The sequence below is a fragment of the Pungitius pungitius genome, chromosome 12 (assembly GCF_949316345.1).
Source record: "Pungitius pungitius chromosome 12, fPunPun2.1, whole genome shotgun sequence".
NCBI lineage: Eukaryota > Metazoa > Chordata > Actinopteri > Perciformes > Gasterosteidae > Pungitius > Pungitius pungitius.
In genome coordinates, this window is record NC_084911.1 from 1,210,581 (window position 1) to 1,221,840 (window position 11,260).

Here is an 11,260-nt window from a genome sequence, read left to right on the forward strand (position 1 = left end):
AACATACTGTAAGCTCATTATCTGCAGCGCCGCTAATCATCTGCAGATTTACATTTTCATCACCGTGTGAGGTGTCGAGAGCCTCTCGCTCCCGTCTCCACTTAGAAACAAATGACGGTAACACGCGGAAGCCTCCGTCGTCACCACCACGGAGCGGCGAGTGACCCCCCCCCCCTGCCGACCTCGGGGCCGAAGGCCTCAGCGGAACGCCTGAGCTGAGGTCGACCCCCCACCGGCGTGGCTCAAACTGGTCCTCCATCGAGCTGCTCGCTGTTGTACAGTAATGGAATTTTAAAAAAGGGGGGGGTGGGGGGGGGGGCTGCTTTTCTTTCCGTGGAGCAGCTCACACAGAACGAGGTTCGTTCCTGTGGGCCACAGAGGAGGCGCCGTTAATGAGGAATTACACGGACTGTTCGGCTCCTCCGGGAGGCGTGAACCTACTTTTTTTGGGAATTTCAATCCGATCGGTCGGCTTTGTTTTTTTTTATTATTGTTGGCGTAAGAATCAGTGTTTGTTTGTGACAGTGTGGAGAAAACAAATATAATGAATCATCCTCTGGGAACCACAATCAGTCCCTGCTAACCCCGTGAGATCAATGCTAATACACTGAAGATGACAAACAAATAATTGAATTTAACACATTTTCTGGGGTTTAACGTAGATTAAACCCACTCAAACACATTGTAAGTTACTTCCATCCACAGAATAATAAACGTTTGTGTCAGTTGTTAAAAGCTTTGCAGTAAAACATGGAGAATTCATAACGGACAGATGTGGTCCTCGTGGTGAGCGGCTCACTAATCCTCACAATTTGCCCGTTTTATTTTCTCTTAAAGACGTGTTAATGAACTCCAGCTGATTTCCTACGAGCCGCGTTTCTCTTTACGCGGGAGATTTGAAGTTGAAGAACCTTGACAAAGGAGAAAAGCCTTTTTCTTTTATCAGATATAAGTGTTGGACGGACGGGACCTTCATCCAGCACCCAAACAATAAATGCTGTTTATGTTTTACTGATTTCTTAAATACCTAAATAAGTGTAAAACCATCAGTAAACATGGAGGCGCATGGAGTAGCGTGAAGGTTGGTGTCCCTGAGCAAGACACCTGACCCCCAACTGCTCCCCTGGGCAAAACGTAAGCCATTTGGGTTCAAACGTAAGGTGAGTCGCTTTGGATTAACGCGTCAGCCATGTGACGTGTGACATGTGACGTAATCAGCTGACTTCAGAATCATTGGGCTCCAAAATGCAAAGCAGCAGAACTGATGCCACTTCAAAGTCGACCAATCAGACCTGTTTACGAGCTCTCCCCAGTGTTCAGGTGGAATCATCTCAAATAAGCACCCACATAATGTCCGTTTGCCCCCCCCTGAAAGCTTCTGGCTCCAGAACGCCGTCTCTCCCTCGGTGCCGGAGCGGGAAAATGGCCGCTCGGTGTGATCAATAATTCCTTCAACCGCAGATTCCCCCCTGAAAGGCTGCTTTGATGTGGAGTGCAGGAGGGAGGGTGGGGGGGGAGGGGGGGTCATTATTTCAGACAGCTGTCAGTGGGTCACATTCAATTATCTCTAATATGTTTGTCAGCTGGGAAAACAAAGCAGTGAAATGGGGGGGGTAATAAATAAATAAAACCCCTCCTTGTAATTTTGGGATCCACTCTCTCAGAGCACATCAGAGCGGGGGGGGGGGAGGGGGGGCAACGGAGACGAAATCAGCCCGACGAGGACCGCCAGCAGACACCGTGTTTTAGTCCCTCTGTTTTTTTGGGGGGGTGGGGGGGTCCACAGCGTTGTGGCTTGAATGTTATCTCAGGCACGAGCCTCCATTTAATTTCAGCGGATTGAATCATTTGATAAATAAACAGTTAAAGCGGCGCTCAAAGTGAAGGCGGTCGTAATGTTTGCTAATTAACTCTGTGATGAATGGCCGTTCCGAAAAGCTCATTCACTTTGATCTCTCTTTTCTTTTCTTTTTTTTAAATCGGGGGCCCGTGTTATTCTCAAGGGGGGTCGAGAACTTGACGCAAAGCGACTGGAACCTGCCGCTCAGTTTGTTTTGTTTACATCTTCTCCTTGTGAACGTCTGGAAACATGTGACAGGTATTTATATATCAATCATAGAAACCTACACGTTCATCACCTCCATGCGACAGAGTGTGTTTGTCCTCAGGCGTCTCCAGACCGTCGGACCCTGTGGAGCAATTAGCCCCCCCCCCCAGCATTTAGTTCCTTCCTCTTCAGTGTACTTCATCTGTTGTGGAAGTCAATGAGGAGCTGGAGAAGATGAAAACAGTTTGAGGAGTGCACTTAAACCTAAACGGGTACAAGATTTAAAGCATCTAAACAAAAAGTGAAGCGTCAACAAGGGGCCTCCAGGTACTTTTCAAGTGTTGTTCTCCTGCAGCTATTTTAAGTTTAGAATCAGAACGCCATGGAGGCGAGGTCCAAAAAACACCTGAAACGTCCCATTAAAAGAGGCGCGCGTGGCTCCCGGTTCTCTTGATGGCCTCCAGACGTGTCCTCCAGCTGGGATGGAACCAGCTGACTGACGCACGCGAGAAGAGTCCAGCGAGCTCCACGTGAGCCGTCGGAAACAGATTTAATTGTGTTACAGCGAGAGGAGGAAGATCTCAAACATTCCCCTTTGAGAAGAACCCCCACAAGGGTTCAGGATGGATGACAGTGGTCCTCCTCATCAGGTCCATCACACAGCACTTTAAAAAGCATTGGAGAGTTTCTTTTGTTTTTTAATCATATTATGTTAGTTTGTCTTTGTTATTGACTTCAAGTGCTACATGAAATCGACTTAATATAAAAAAAGCAAATGCAATGATGCAGCACCAACAAAGACACACAATTTGTTATTGATTCAACTAATTATAGTTGTGTCCTATTACCTGTGCTTCATGTTGTTGTTATTATTATCTGGTGAACCATGTGATCACCTCTGGTCTAATATCTGGCCTCACGGTTCCTCTAAACAACCTTTTCGCCCCCCTTAGCCGTCTCCAACAGAGGAGACTTAAGGTCGTTAAGGTTACAGGACGCAGGCTTTGAGACCCACACGTCGTTGCGTGGCGTTTTGTGTTTTTTTCCTGAACCTGAGTAAATTGTCTCCCACCCGTTTAATCGCTCTGATGGCCTTCGCTGCCTGATTGGTATGCACCGGCGGTGCAGTTCTGCCCCCCCCCCCCCCCCCCCCAACGATTGAAATGACTTTCAATCTCTCCGTTCTGGGCGGGCGTCCAGGCCACGGGGCCGAAGTGTGATGCATGGAGGTGGTGTATTAACGGCATTACGTTCACTTTTACATGTTAAATATACACAAGACCAGCTGAAGGAATCACCTCCTGGTCTCCTCACCACGTTCATGACGAACTGGGACTGAATCGTACGGAACGCAGACGGCGCTTTGTTGACTTTGTGGAAGGTTTTTTTTTGTTTTGTTTCGTTGGAGGAGCCCAAAAAGAGCGGCTAAGTTATCGGTCCCGTCCGCGGTCAGATAGCGAGAGATGTGCACCCTGACCCCACGGGATGTCGATCCGACGTGGAGCAGATCCGGTGATCTCTGACGCCTCGACTTCCATCCACCAAACGAGGCGTTCCGCAGCTGGACGGATGGGGCCCGTCAGGAGGTGGCGACCTGCAGCAGCGGGGGGGGGGGGGGGGCATTAGCGGCCTGTAGATGTTCAATTAGCAGCTAAACTCACACAGTCGGCGGCGTTGGTCACGACGTTCCGAGGTGGAACAAGGTCGCCCGGGCGAACATCTGTCCCCCCCCCCCCCGCCCAGAGGGAAGGCTCCTCATCGCCGTGACTCCACGTCTGATGCCGTGAAGTCTCTTCTTCACCAGAGCCAAGGCCGCAGAGCAACCCCCCCCCACCCCCACCCCCACCCCCCCGCCGCACCAATAGATACAACTGGGCTAGAGCGCGATCCTCGGCGGAGGGAACCCAGATACACCCGTGATAACCTGTATATCAAGCTCTCAATCTGCCACAAGCCGAGGGGGGGGGGGTAAATAGCCTTTTTCTCAGTGAAAATGTGTTCTCCTCTGCCTGCAAAGTGGTGAGTCTTGCCCATTGTGAAAGTGGGACATGCTGAGTGGGGGACAGGGAGGGGGACAGGGAGGGGGACAGGGGGGGGGGGGCTGACAAGGACAAGGTTACTGGAACAGGACGAGTGGGAGAGAGGAGAGAGGTTCCCTCCCTGCTTCGCCATCATTACGTTTCACTTACATTGCCTTCACCCCCCCCCCTCTCCTGGCGTCCTTCAGCATCAGACACCCCCCCCCCACACACACACACATTGTGTGCCACATTGAGATTACATGTTGACAAAGGAATCAACGACCGGCCCAAGCCTGCAAATGTCATTTTTTTGTTCCTCTCTGAGTCCTGTTTTATTCCTTTCTTTATCTCTACACCCTGTACCCCCCCCCCCCCCCCACCTGGAAGGAGCTGGGTCATCCGGACCGATTGGAGACGTGTCCTGTAATTATAGACTTGTCAGTTCTGATTTTCATCAACAGCTTTGCATGTGATGATCCGGCAGGAATCTTAACGAGTCCTCGATTGGAGTTAATCAGCTGCAGGCCTCAGCATTTCAACCCCCCCCCTCACAACCCCCGCCCCCCCTCCGATGGTCTTCCATACGCACGCCGCTGTGACTCGACTCTGCTGTCGGCTTCTTCCTCCGAGCTTCATGAAAGAAAATCGCTTCTGCAGCGAAATCTTTTCTTCTTCAGTGGAAGTTCGTGTCGGCTCGCCTCGCCGCTCTCGACTCGCCCGGCGACCCTTCCACTTAATTGGGGGGCTCTTTCTCCCGCAGACAGGCCTCCCGGGGGGGGGTCGGAGAGGGGGAGAGGGGGTGGCGGGGCGGGGGTTGTGCATTCAGAGACGTTTTCCAGCTAACGTGGAGCTGGTGGGCACTTTGTTCGTTTCATTGCGAGTCTTTTGACACTTTGTGAAGAGCGCCGTGTGACGGACAGTCGGAGGCAGAGAATCCGGCAGTAATTAGTTGTGCGTTGGAGAGGTACGACCACTCCTTGAACTCATTCCCCCCCCGAAATAATAGACGCATCACATGATATGTTGGCTCAATATATTTAGTCTTTGAATAACACCAAATTACAAATCATATTTCTATTAGCTCCGTTTTTGGTCTCCACCCCCTCCGCAGGAACAAAACCGTCCCGTGACCTGCTAAATGCCTCCTCGCGTCCATCTTTAGCTTGTTAGAGTACAGATGAGAGCAGCGAGGGCGAGGCGTAAAAAGTGAAGATACGGGGTCGGAAAACCCAAATAATGAGCCAAAAGCTTGACCTGGACCTCGGGTGTGATCGACCCCCGTCATCAATAGTCAACCTATTGAGAAAATATTGATTAGTGCAGCTTCGAATGCGAATGCAATGCCACATTAGAAGTATTGCACTTACCTTTGAGTTAAATGAGGAGTCGGGATGCCGAATTAAACACACATCCGTCACTGCCGCACGCCCCTCTGTGCGTCCGCTCATCAACGCCTGTCAGGCTAAAAGTTTGTGGCACTTAAAGAAGAGGAAAAACACATCCAGGAGTCACAAATCACCTTGACAGCGTCTGACATTAATCAGCGCAGCGGTTTAATCACCTTTTGGAAGCGTACTAGCTCAAACGTACTCTTTGTCTAATCAAAAACAAAAACCCTGCTTCCCTCGCTCTCTGCGCCGTAGAAATTCCTTTTGAAAATCCTAACTGGGTTTAATCATCAGGCTCAGCCGTTGTTCCACTAATGACTCGCACAGTGTGTGTTTGACGCGGCGGCGCCGGATCGGCAGCAGCTGACTGCACACGAGGCCCCGATGCCAGCGGGACTGACAGAGAATTCTAAGTAGGACACGACGGCTGCAAGAACGAGCTCCTCAAAGCTAGTGGAGCTCTCGTGTGCATGCGTGTGCATGTGTGTGCATGCGTGTGCATGCGTGTGCATGCGTGTGTGTGTGGTTAGACTTCTTCGGCCTCCTCAATGAGGGATGAAGTGCGAGCAATGAATCCCAATCCACACTTTGTCCTTCACCTATTTCTCTCAACCGGTGAGGTGATTTGACCTGTTGCACACACACGCACACACACAACCTCCAGGGAAGAGGTGTGTGTGTGTGTGTGTGTGTGTGTGTGTCTTGTTCTGCTGTAGGTGTCTTTCCAGAAGTGATAGTTCAGCAACGTTACTACAAAACATACTTCCTCTTTGTTAGAGATTCATCCACTGAGGATGAATCTCTAACACCTGTAAGAACCTTGTTTGTGTGACCTCAGGGTTTGAAAGGCTTAATCTATTTAACCTAAAGGTCATAAGTCTTATTCATTGGGTAAAGAGTTGAGTTGAATCTCACTGAGGAGGCATCGTGCTATAAAGTTCTTAAGTAGTGACCATAAGAACGTCCACGCGGAGGTGAGAGCGGCTCCATCGCTCTGCACCAGACACCCGAGGAGAGTCATTGCAGCCCGGCAGCCAATCAGAGGCCCAGTCCCAGAACCCCCCCTCTCCAGAGGATATGGAGGCCCCACTGAGGCTGCATATTATAGGAGGTGGTGATGAGGATTGTGGAGGAATTCCTGATGGGTGGCAGCTGAACAAGGATCTTCAGAGGGAAACTCAAAGGTGTTTGTGCGTTTTGTGTTTATGACGCCGCTTTTCACAAGTCTTTGTGAAATTGACCAGTTGAGATGCGGTGGTCCACCAACGCTACAAACTCCAGCTCTGTAGAATTAATCAAATGTAGAGTCTTTAATCTGTATTCTCTCTATTTATGGTCTCAGTCTCTAGTTTGTAGTCTTCTTTAATACAGCATGATGTTCATTTAGTACCTGATGGTCAAACAGACCATAAAGCAGCTACCAGAGCAAAAATTCTTAAAGCATTTCACAAATATTCTTGAAGTAACTTGTGATAAGTTCTCTGTAATTAGCATTTAGTGATGTTACTTTTAAAAATGTCCTCGTGCAGCTGCTCACACGAGGACCGATGTTATCAGTAAAGTCCAGAAGTTCCTCAGGATAACGAGCCTGAGGTTCCTTTGCCAGCTGAAGCTCAGGAGAAAGATGGCGGACATCTGCTTTCCAGTGAAGAGCCTGTGATGTGTGCCTTCAATTCCTCATTTGGGTCAAAATACTACAAATCTATCTCAGATGAATAAATTATCTCCATCTCACTCGCAATTATAAAAAAAGAAGAAGCTTTTCAAGCAGCTCCCCCCCCGCCCCCCCCCCCCCCCCCCCCCCCACACACACACACACACACACACACTCCTCCCCCGGGGGCCACATAGCGCTGATTCAGTCGTTAGTGTCGTCCTCGGCTGAACAAGCCAACAGAAGGAAGTTGTTTTTCCACCTGACAGTCACCTGAAAGAGAGCACCTCCTCATGAAGACGGGGGGTCAGGGGAGTCACACAGGAGGGAGGGGGGGGGGGGGGCAGAGGGAGGGAGGGGGGATTTAAGTATAAATGAGAAAAAACAGTCTGACTTTCAGTTAAGAGCCCGGCCGCCCTGCACATCGCTCCACATCTGCATGGCGGTGCTCACCTCTCCGGCCGCACATACACACACACACGCACGCACACACACACACACACACACACACACACACACACTTAAACAAGCACACACACACACACTTGTTTGAAGAAAGGAAATTGGCCACTGAGGTGTGACTTGACTTTGTGGAGGACATCCTGCTGGGGAAATGATCAGGCTGCCTATCCAGGCTTCCATCATTCCAAAAACAACACCCCCCCCTCTCCCCGCCCCCCTCCCCTCCCCCTCCCTCGCTGAATGAGGCCCGAGGCGCGGCAGATGTCACGGCCCGCAGGGAGGCGGTTCATTCGGGGGTTAAAAGTGGAGAGAAGGGTCACAGATGTGGACTGAAATCCCAGAGTCAGCGTTTATTAGACTTCCGACCTTTGCATCACACAACTTCAATCATCATCATCATCATCATCACACTCGACTCACAATGGACTGTTTCCGTCCATCAACTCTGATTAACTGTATTGATTGAATACTCTCTACAGGTGTTTTATAGGTTAATGGAAGTAGCGTTTATCCTCTCTGAAGAGTATATTTGAGCATTAAAGGGAAAAGTGAAGGTTCAAAGTGTGTCGTCTGCAGAGAAATAACTTTTGTCCCGATTTATTCCTTCAGTAAACGTTGTAAACATGAGTTCATGGTCTCAATCGACAGAGTTTTCAGGTCCAGGTGGAACAAAACAAATCAATGATTGTAGTCAGGTCAACAATGTTGAAATTGCTCCATTCAAATGTGGCCGGTCTGGAACAGAATGTGGGGATAATCATTTAAAATATATATATATATATATATATATATATAAACAAAATGTCTGCTAACCTGTATTAAGATTAAAATAAAGTCTGATTTACTTGATTTGGTCGCGGTTTGCTTCTCACGTCTCAAACGAAGCAGATTCAAAGTCGCGGTAAAAACTGCATCTCTGTGTTTTTTTGCAGACACAGACGGACGATCGCAACCCGATGCCCTGCGAGGCATTAAAGGCAGTAATTACCCAACCCAGGCACAGCAACTGGATAACCTGATTGTCTATTGATTCCGTGCGTTCTGCTGGTAACAGATTTCCCATCGCCACGAGCAGAAGGTGCAAAAGGCCCTGCTAGCATCTAGGGGGGTGTTGCTAGCAGGTCCTATGCCACAGGTGGAATATCAGTGGTCCTTCTTCTTCTTCATCTTCTTCTTCCTCTCTCAGTTTTCACGGGACGGGCTATTTATGCTCAATTGTTGGTCCTGGAGAAACACACATTTGTCTTGGCCGCGGCGGTCTTTCGCTACCTGCTGTTGATCTGAACTCTGGTTCCTCTGGAAGCAGACCGATCCCTCCGATGTCTCCGATCCCTCTGCTTTCTGTTTTTTTTGTTCTGCCGGGGGACAGAAGGGACGAAGACGCAGACTGATTCTGTTTGTGGCGTGAGGCTGCGTGATAAGCAGGGAGGAAAAAGCGAGCGTTGTCTCATTAATGGACGCAGAATGCATTGTGGGTCATACATCTCAAATGAATTATGCATAAGGCGCGACCGTGTATCATCAGAGAGGCCAAATCATTCTGCAGCGAACGTCTGATCGCGTCTGCTGCACCTGAATGGAAACGCTGCATTGCAGAGTGTGAAGGGAGGGGTGGGGGGCTGGGGGGGTGTTCCATAGCAACCGTGCACGAGGAATCCTCCTCTTTCTTCTTCTTCTTCTTCTTATTCTCTCCTAATGAAAACGCTGTGCTTTCATTAGTAGTGACACATGTAACGTGGAGCGATGTGGATTAATGTTGATTTGAATCCAGCCAGTCAGTGTGAACGGAAACACCAGAGGCCGACACCCACAGGGGAGCAACCAATAGCAGAGCAGGGATTCTAACGAGGTACTTACTGCGTGGTATTTATACAAATACACTAATTAAAACAGAAGACATCGATAAAATGGAACAATTGAATGACAAAGATAAATCGAGGAATGACAACATGAGTCGTTTGTCCTCCATCCAGCGAGATCAGACTCGTGACGATTAGTTTCCGCCCTGCAGCGACACGCTGTGAAATTAAAAGGCTGTTCTTGCTATTGATGTGCCGAGTTGTAAGGGAGGAGTTCTTGTTCCTGTCATTCCGGTGAAGGTTCCCTCAGCTGCTCCGCTCCATCTCGGCCTTTACTCCTCCGTTAATTGCCTTTTGCTGCACACAAAAAAAAGGGAACGTAAGTCACTGTCCGGGTTGAAGTCCAGGAAATTCATTTCCTAACACGTCGAGGCTCAAAGCCAGAAAAGCCATCACAGGTTCTCCGCTTCTGGTTTTATCTGTTTTAACGGAGTGAGGAAACAAAAGGGCGTCGACTCACTGCAGCGGCTGCGTCACCCCAAAAAAACACCACCAAGCAAGAGAATCCATGCATTTGCATTCTAACCGAAATCCACCCAAGACACCTGCCCACGACGTTCGTGATCCCCAGCGGAGGAGCCCGCCGTCGCGCCGCTCGTCTCCACATGAGCTCACAATTTCTGTTCATCACTTGAAGTAATCGCAAAAGATTAGTGTGAAAAATAGGGATCATGGTCTCCAGAGGATGAGCCGCAGTGATGGGTCCCTTGGAAAACAACAGATTCATGGTCCCCACAGGAGAAACCATATTGGCTTTAGGTGGCAACTAAACTTACCAGAAGATAAACCCTTAAGGTTTTTTTTTTTGACTCACCTCATTTTCCAGAACGTGATGCTTCAGTGGTTTTAGGAGAGAAATCTTGTGTGGATTTGCGGATAAAATGTTTCCTCAGAAAACCGGACCCGATCTTCCACACGAACCTCCTGGTTTCTAACTACTCGGGGGACTCGATACCCTTTGGTGCATTGGAGCTCTTAAGGTGGGATTTGACAGCACTGCAGGGACAGTGTCAACCTCACGAAGACAAATGTTTTGACATTTTGCCAGTTTTTTTTGGCCTGCGTCGGATGAGGACAGCGAAAGCTGGACAGTGGTAGGAGAAAGCGAGGAAGGCTTGTTTGTTACGTAAGTCGGTTTAACACTAAAAAAACAACAACACAGCGTGTGGTTCCGCGGCGATGGCCTGCAGAAGGGAGTAAATCCCGGGAATCTCTTTCACTCCGTGAAGCCGCAGCAGCGCAGCGCTGGTGATGCAATATTCACACGCGCCCGTGACTCCGATTGTGAAGCGGAATCTCGTTGTCCCTGCAGAATTATAAGGCTGTCACCCGCTGATTATTTGCTGACAGACAGCAGGAGAGCGTGTTGGTGCAGAGGGTGAGTTTGAGAGCGAGGAGCTCTTCAGCTGCTCATCACAAGCCAGCGACGCTTTCTGGATCCGAGAGCTTTAGTCCATCAAATCCTGTTTACAAGGCAGTTTGAAGGACAGAGATAAGGGCTTTACTCGCTCCGCCCCCCCCCCCCCCCCCCCCCCAGGAAGGAAGAGACTCCTTTTCACGCAGGTGGGGTTTTTAAGAAGAAGGCTGAGGAGGGCGACGAGATGAAAACGGGCGCGTTTCGTCGCGGACGCCGCTCAGAGACGCCAGATGTACAATGAGTGTCGTCCTCTGTGTGCGCTGTAGCGCCAGTGATGCTGAGGTCACACATACGATCAGCTGTTAATCATTTTCAGAGCAGATTACATGCCGAATTTCAAATGAAAAATGTGACACACACAGATACAGATAACTAAGGAACTGAAAACAATCAGTGAATGGATTCAAGCTAG

At 49.4% G+C, this 11,260-nt stretch overlaps 1 long non-coding RNA gene across 2 annotated transcripts; it reads right to left on the bottom strand.

The window, feature by feature from the left end:
- Positions 1-5,096: 5,096 nt before the first annotated feature.
- Positions 5,097-10,877, bottom strand: LOC134133017 (uncharacterized). Of its 2 annotated transcripts, none has more exons than XR_009957157.1 (3): positions 10,246-10,877; positions 5,436-5,546; positions 5,097-5,364 (listed from the first exon to the last, which is right to left on the bottom strand). It is a non-coding gene; the product is annotated as an uncharacterized LOC134133017 (long non-coding RNA). The 2 variants fall into 2 exon arrangements; XR_009957158.1 differs by lacking the exon at positions 10,246-10,877 and adding an exon at positions 5,630-5,753.
- Positions 10,878-11,260: the final 383 nt, after the last annotated feature.